The sequence below is a fragment of the Belonocnema kinseyi genome, chromosome 7 (genome assembly GCF_010883055.1).
Source record: "Belonocnema kinseyi isolate 2016_QV_RU_SX_M_011 chromosome 7, B_treatae_v1, whole genome shotgun sequence".
NCBI lineage: Eukaryota > Metazoa > Arthropoda > Insecta > Hymenoptera > Cynipidae > Belonocnema > Belonocnema kinseyi.
Genome location: NC_046663.1, coordinates 83,741,408 through 83,750,249, shown reverse-complemented (window position 1 = coordinate 83,750,249; position 8,842 = coordinate 83,741,408). Strand labels below are relative to the sequence as shown.

The 8,842-nt window shown below is 31.6% G+C and overlaps 1 protein-coding gene across 1 annotated transcript in view; it reads left to right on the top strand.

Moving 5' to 3' along the window:
- The window catches only part of LOC117176535, an 806,951-nt gene that overhangs the window by 776,275 nt on the left and 21,834 nt on the right, over positions 1-8,842 (top strand). The window lies entirely within an intron of this gene.

Below are 8,842 nucleotides of genomic sequence, written 5' to 3'. Positions count from 1 at the left end.
GCCAGATCTTTAGGCTTGAGAGAAACCTTGGTGTTGATGTTTCTCCGGGTCGTAAAGCATCGCTCTTCATCTATTGGATGCCTGCCCGCGGTTGGTATTAGTATCGCCTCTCTTTCTTTGTTGCCGGCTTGTTCTAGCTATGGTAGAGTAGGCGTTCCGCTTACATAGCCCCTTTTACGGAGTAGTTCAGCATGGTTTCACAGACGTTGCTGCGAATAGTGCGATAGCTCCAGGTGTTGCTCGCACCACAGAGCATGCAGCCGTGCCATGTAACCCCGTTCACGGGCCACACTCGCATCGTAGCAGTCTAGCAAGTCGTGGTTCCGTTATTCCGTCCACCCAAAGGCTCCCCCAGCTCTAGATTGGTCGGCATTATTGGCCGACCCATTGTCGGGAGCCCTGCGCGTTCTGTTGTTTTGAACCGCACTTACTACAACTATGTTTGGTGTTGTCATTGTTGTTCCCACGAGAAGCTAAGGAAAGGGGTTCGTCCATCCTTGTAGAGCCCCGCATGCAAGGATAAGGCTGCGTACTCTGAGAGGTCGCCCGGTATCCCAGAGTCACCGTTCTAGACACCTCACCAAGGTGCCATTCAGCTTTCGGCACGGTTTTCACACCTCCGCTTGGGGGTTAATTCCTTTGGGACCACCCCTGAACAATTGTCCGCGTCTGCCTATTTATTTCTGTAACCATATTCAGCAGAAACCCTTGGTACAGGGACCCTCTATCCGCAACCCGAGGACGCGTTCGGTGGCTTTGTCATAGGCCCTTCGGTTTGATTCTAGAGCAATCAAAACCGAACCAAACATATGTATATATACATATATATATATCTGAATTAGCTGATTTCAATTAGCGGTATACTTATCGCTGATTCAGATTTAGAGATTATAGTATATACAGTTTTTCCGCCTGGGATGAATAAGAATAGTTAATGAATTTTTATCATCACAAATTAAGTTAATTGATATAAGAGTAGTGACACTGAAGAGCTCTTTAACTTGGCAATTTATCATATATTGTTACAGACTAATTCACAGTGTACAGAGAAAGAACAGCCTCGCCTTATTATCAGCAAGCTATGCATTAAGAAACATTTATGTTGTTCAGAAGGAGGCGTGACGGAAGCGTCAATTTATTCGTCCGGCTGGGGGCGCCATGTTAACAAAGCGTCATTTATTACATCGCTGAAAATTCTCTGCTGGACTCTCAACTCGATTATAATTAATTGCACCTCCAGGGGGCTGAACATTCGCGTATCATTTCGAGTTTTCTTATGCTTATACTTTTTTTCTTACAAATTAATTCTTCTTCCTCTCAAGCCCTTGATCTGTGATATGATTATGCTGATGAGGAGGAAATGGTTGTTTTACTGAATGAAAAACTCTACTTATGATTAATTATACTAACTCTTCATTAAATCAAAGTAAAAGAAAAAAATTGATTCTGGTTGGCTACAGGTCAGGGAAAACCTAGAAATCAGGTGAAAGTCAGTGAATTTTCTGGATCAAGGAAAAGCAGAAAAAATCAAGGTCACACGGTCACTTTTAATTCATTTTTTTAAATAAACTCACTATAGTTACTTTACTCACTTTTTTCAATAAATTGAAGCAGAGACTGTGTATTTTAGAGGATTCCTATAATAAGATTGCATTAACTTAAAGGGATTTCAAAGAATTTGACATATTTTAGGGGAATTTCAAAAATCCCAAGAAATTTTCAAGAGCTTTAAAAAGTTACAATAAATTTCAAAATATTTCAAAGTATTAATAATATTTTAGGGTATTTAAAAATATTTCAAGGAATTTTTAATAAATTTTAATAATCTGAATGATTTCAAATAAAAGTGAAAGATTTTCGGGTATTCTTTTGAATTTTCTTGAATTTGTTCAATTAGATTACATTCTTCTAGTGTAACTCGATTCTAGTCCCTTCAATGGTTTCAAACTGTGTTTTAGTATATGTTTAATTTATGCAGAATTAAGTAAAGAAATAATTAAAAATTTTGAATTAAAAACTTCTTCTCCCATTATTTAATGTATCAAATTCATTTCAATTTCCTCGAATTTTGTTAAATTCACTGCAAACTTACTAAATTAAATTAATTTTTTTATTTACTTGAAGTTTTTTGGATTTCGTCGGACTCTTCTTGTTTCCCTTAAATTCCTGTAGATTAATTATAATTTTACTGAAATAAATGAATTTTTTCTTTCGATTTTGCGAATATTTAGTTTCTTAGGCCCGGGCAGAAACCCTTATAGTTACGGTCCGGCGTTCGTTCGTCGTACTTTTTCACGAGACTCGAGACAAAATTCGAGACAAAATTTCTTTAGAAGTAAGCTTTATATAATTTCCGAAAAAAATTGTTATGGCAATATGGAGTTAAAAATTCCGACAGAAAATATTTCTGAATGTAAAATTTTCCGACACTTAGAATTATTGGCGAAATAAAAACTTTTCAACGCAAATGCTGTTAAATTGCCGAATTAGAAAATTGACGACTTAAAAATTGCCGCCGTAAATTTTTTTGCGCCAATTGCAAGTTTCGGAAAATGAAACATTCCATTAACTCCGCAGTGTCGTTAAAATTATTTGTCGGCAATTTTGTAAAGCCTTGTTAAAAATTAGTCACGTTTGGTCACTTTTTAATTGAAATAGATCACTTTTTTCCAATAAACTAGGCTGTATCAGCCCTGAGATTATTAAATAAAAATCTTTTGATTAAAATCTAAAAATTTGTTATTCCAATTATAAATAATTAAATTTTTTCGAATTGCTGCATCTCTAATCTTGTTGATAATTTACTCGCAGATTTTTCAGATTAATCCGCTAGCGACACTGCAAGCTACCTCTTACCTCGAAGCCTATATCCCCATAATTAGAAAGTATAATCTCGGTTATCTCGCTCAGTAGGAATTCGTGTTTACTGACCGAGCGGCCGCTTTTTCAAATATCAAAACAAAATGCGATTCCGTTAATCGTATATAGACAGCTAAGATCAACAATGAATTCAAATAAGTCCAAGCCACAAAAAGAGTAAATAGATTTCAATTGGAGAAATAGTTGCATTACATTAAAATATTACGATTTTCTGGAAAAGAAATTTGCTTAAAAATATATATTATATAGGCTTATTTTATTCTTATAAGCTTTCATCGATTTTAGGTGCTGCATTCTCGCTATATTTCACTTGGTATTTGTGAAATTGTTAATAACTGTCTACCAAGTGATTATACGATATTTATTTCTGTAGTAGCTGGTAATAATCCTAAGTTTTGCAATTTGTACGTTTCTTACGAGATCATACTCAGTCTTCATGTGATCGATAATTACCATAGTTATTTGAAAGACTTATTATTTAATAATTGAATGGAAATTAAACTTTGAAGTTGAATTATGTTATTATGTGTAATAGACAAAGTAGCCTTTATTTTACGTGATTTTAAAATCGGCTTTTCCTATTTCTAATCCTTATTTATATGGTATTACAGATGTAAACTTCACACAATTTGGTTGGAGAAATCTACATTAAGAACTATTTGGATTTAACGTTAAAAAAAGAACCATCAATCAGAAAGTGGCTCAAAAGCAAAATTTATTATAATACATTTTTAAAATCTGACGTTCTTAATTTGGTAATAATTAATCTCGATTTTACGTTCGATGTGCTTTTTTCTAAGCCTCTTATCTTTTCTCTATATGCCCAACGTTAATTATAAACTGAGAAGATTTGCAGTTCTTAGACGATTAAAAACCAGTTGTAAAACTGAGAGAAAGTTTAAACATATTGGCAAGATATTTAAAGTCATTTAATTAAATTAGTTCTAATGAATAATTTTTTTAAAATTAATAAACGTGAATATAAAACACAAATAAGATGTCAAGGAAGGACTCTGTATATATAGCAAATTCTCGTGAGCAATGCATATCAATGACCAAGCACAGTATAGACTGATTACTCGATTTTTACACGTCAGGTAACTGGAGCGCAAAGGAAAATTAACGTACTTTGTGCCTGATGGGCGGACAGGTCATTTAAGTGAAAAATTTTCTTATGCCTTCTCTGAGCATAATTGAATCAGATATTCGAAATTAGTTACAGAAAATTAGAAATATTTTAATTAGAGTTTCTAAATATCCATTTCAGACTTCACATCATTCTCCGTATTCACCTGCCCCCCCCCTTTTTTTTAAATTTCTCTGTTTTTCCCTGTTTTTAAGAAACTTCCTCTTTTTCTCCGTCTTCTCGTTTTTCGACTAAATGCAAACTGAATCAATAGAACCCAATAAAAACTTCTACTATTTGATTGAGAATTAATCTGCTCCAGTTTATGATTTCACTATTTTATTATAAATTCAATTTTTTATTAAAAATTCATTTTTTAACTAAAAACTTAACTATTTAAATTTTGGTTAAACATTCATCTACTTTGTTAAAAATTCGTTATTTTTGGTAGAAAATTATACTTTTTTGGTTACGAAATTAACGGAATTTAAATATCTTGTTAAAAATTCGTATTTTTGTTAAGTTCAATTGATTTTTATTTTTAATTAAAGCTTTTTTGGTTAAAATATAAACTGTTGCATATTCCCTTACGAATTCAACTTTTTTGTTTAAAAATTTAAATACTTGGTTGAGCAGTCAACTATTTTGTTAAAAATTAATTTTTTAAACTGAAAATTGAACTATTCCATTTTTTATTGAGAAAGTATCTTTTTAGTTAAAATACAACTGTTTGATGAAAAATTTATATATTTTATTAAAAAGTCATCTTTTTTTATAGATAATTCTTGCTTAAATGAACTTTTTTGTTGAAAATTCAACTGCCTTTTAAAAAATTCGTCTTTTTAGCACGGAAATTCAAATATTTCGTAGAAAATGCAACTGTTTTTAGTTGAAGTTTACATTTTTTGTTTGAAAATTCGACCAGTTGTTTGAAAATTAGTCTATTTGGTTAAAAATTCAACTTATTTTTTTTAAATTCCATTATTTTGTTGAAAATTCCACTGCTGTATTATAAAATCATCTTTTATTAAAAATTCAACTGCTTTGTTGAAAATTTCTCTTTTTCGATATAAAATTCGTGCTTTATGGTTAGAATAAAAAAATAAAAAAATAAAATTATAATTTCTAAGTGTCTTATTCCGTTTATAACAGTTTCTGTATTAAAAATGTTACAAGATTAAAACTCTGGTCTTTGAATAATAATGGTTGAAAATGTAACTTTTTTTTAATACGCCTTTTATGGTGGAACAATGATCGTTTTTGATGGAAAATTTATTTTTCTTATTTGAAATTGAACTTCATTATTGTACATTACACAAGTGTCTTCTGAAAAATTAGTTTTTTATCTTGAAAACTTGATTTTTTTAATGAAAATTTATCTCTTTTGATAGACAGATTTGTTGGTTGAAATTTCAGCTATTTTAACTTGATATTTTAGGAATTTGAAGCGTTTAATATTGAACTAAATGTGGTATCTACATTCATTTTATATAAGAGAATTTATTCCCCTATTACTCCACTATTTTTGAATCACTCTTTTTCCCTTGTTTTGAAAGCATTTTGGGCTCTGAAGTCTGTCATTTTATGATTCAAAAATATAAATATTTACGTATGGCGAAGGAGTTAATATTTGTTGATTTGAATAAGTAATAAAGAGAATATCACAATGGCATTTTGCTTATATGGACAGGGGGGGGCATTCCTTGTACGACCCAAGAATAGGTAATCGACCTTTGAAACAGGTTTATAAATTATGATTTGCGTCGCCAAGTTGCACTGAAGGTGACTAGGAGGAACGTATTATCTTCATAATTCGATGTCTCATTTAATAGCGCATTTATATTATATACGCCCACTTCTTTTATCGTAGACAGTATAAAAACTCAATTTTAAATCCGAAGTAATTTTATTTCCTATTCTCGCTAGCTTACGATACTTATTATTATTTTTTTTTTCACAAAACGAAAAAACTCTACAGACTGAAAGGGGAATGGCTTTTACCAATGGGGAGCAATATTTACACAGCTTTTTTTACTAATTTTTTCCACCCTATATAGAGGAAGGTCGAGAAACATGTTTCCCCATGTAATAGATATAATAAATCGACAGCTGGGCGTAACTGCAACTAATGTGACCCTATTGGTTGGTGGCGTGTGGCATGGCGATGATATTGTTAATTTATAGGGCGGACTAGGATAATCGTATAGGGTTTATGGAAAGTGCGCAATTTCTATGGTGTCTATTCAGTCGCTTTTGCATCTACTCCTAAGCATAGAAGTGTGAAATTTCCTTGGACCTTTAGAATTTACATGAATATAAGTATTATGCATATTATTTTAGGTCAAAAGAGACTTTTTCCCTTCATGACATTTGTTAGATAGGAATTTTTTTTTAACACACAGAGAATAAATTATTAATAGTTCAAACAGGAAAGGTTGCGTCTAGTTCCGAAAGTTGGCGAAGCTGCAAAAAGTGTTTCGTCCCGAAATCTCGGGAAGAGACACTTTGAACAAAAAAATACTGAAAAATAAAATCAACAAAACAAAAAGACAGTTCTAAAAAGTAATTTTTGGTTTTGAAAGAGCAAACTGTGACTCATTGATTTTCATATATCTCTGAATTAGCTATATGTCACTGCATGAGTTTCAAATGTCATACGAAACTGAAACGTCTTCTGGAATTGTTTGATTAGTAAGACATGCGTTCTACAAGGACAGACTGCTTTGTTTTCTATGTCATAACACTTTTGTATTTGTTACGTAAAAGTTCTAGCATTTTTATAGAATTTTTCCGCAACTATTACAGAGCATGCGTGGCAAAGTTCTAGATTTGTTACAGAACGTGCGTAGAAGAGTTCTAGAATTGTTACAAAATGTGTATAACCGAGTTCTAGAAGTGTTCCAGAATTTTGATAGAACGTGTGTTAGCGTGTTAGACCTGTTGCAGAATTGTTTCAAAGCTTGATGGATGACACAATTCTTCACTGGTTACGAAACCTGTTATGAACTTGTTCTAGAACATGTTGCCTTTTGTTCTAGAACAGTTATACAGAACTGCTAGGTAACCGTGTTTGCTAGTTAGGAATATTCGTGATCAGATCAAGAATTAGTAACATTGGTTGGACTGTACATTATCTCCGTGCAGATTAAAAATGAGTACTATAAGTTAATACTGAAAAAGTCTTATCATTGTTCAGTATCTTCATGAAAGGAAGATAAATAAAAAAACTAATGAGAATTATACAACTGTAATGGCAGATGTCCGATAGTCAATAGCGAAAACGTCGCATAGCATTAAAAATATATATTTGCCTTTTTTAATCAACACTTTTTTGGTTGTATTTTTTGAATGAAGTATCTCCATGTACAATTAATATCTCCCCTAGCTGGAAACATATATAATCGTACGGATAATGAATTTTGTCGCGGATAATGAGGGACGTCAGTTTTACTTTTAGCCATTTGACCGACGTTTAAGTAGACTCCCACGTTCGGTATGATGACCCATTGTCAATTATTCTAAGGGCGCTATTGGGGTTGATGTACTCTTTTTACACCGGCACGTGTTCCAGAATCTATCTATTATTCGTTTCTTAACTGCACTCAACAGATGATACCTTTAGGAAATATGAGATACATATACAAAAGTGTATTTGGATACATGTTGAAATGACAGAGGTGAAGAGAAATTCAAAGGCAATAGAAAAAATGGTGCGAGACTCTAAAATTAAGTTCTTATTGTTTGTTAGTATCTAGTTTTTTCAGACATATAATTAAAGAATAAAGAATATTTTTTCCCCTCTACTGGCCTAAATTCTTTGATAATCCAAATTTATGCAAGGGCTACCTAACTTTTACCCCACAAGCCAGTGGACCTTTTATAACATACATACATATTACACTTAGAATGTAGTTAACATTTTCTTAATATCCTAATAGATTAAATTGTTAAAAATGTTTCTCCAATTATGATTTTGGTTGTGGTTTAAATTAAATAATGAACATAAGCCAATTAGACGGAACAAAATATTTTTAACCATCTAATCTATTACTTTGTTTAAAAAAATTTTAACCCAACAGTAGACTAAATATATTATTATTAAATATTAAAACTTATCATTGTATTTTAGATTGATCTACTACTTTACTGTAATTGACTATTAAAGTCAATCTGTTGATGCATTCATTTCAAAACCTCGCAGTTGACAATTGTCCCATTATCTAGAAAAACCACCCAAGTCGATTTAGGTTTTGGCACGACACAAAATCATCTAAAATGTATTTCTTAAACAAAAGAGGATATTTTATGGGTTTTTAAATGTTTGCAGAAACTAAAACATGTATTTTTGGTTTGTAAAAACATGTTTTGAAAAGTGTCTTTGGTAATTTTGTGCCAAAACATGAGTCGGCTCAGGTGGGTTTTCTAGAGAATAACTCAATTCAGTTTTAAATTCTGAACAATTTAAAACTAAAATAGCTTGAGTATTAATGTTTTAAATTTAATTCAAATCCGTCATATTTTGAAAGTTCTAATCTTATATTATTCAGGTTGTTTAATTCTTTAATTATTGATGCCTTCATGTAAAATAATTTTTTTTCTCAGTTTCAAACTTTAAATCTGTAATTGTTTAATTGTAAATTCCGATTTACAATTTTAAAAAGTCCACTGAATGCAAGTTTAAGGTGGTTTTAGCGTGAAACGAAATCCATGCTAAAAAGCTGAAATTTTTATTACAACTTCTTTAACTATTTTTGAATACATCTGCGAAGTTTCAGATTGATTGACCGTCTATTTACAGAGAAATAATTAATTAAAGTTTCATCGTTTGGCCATGAA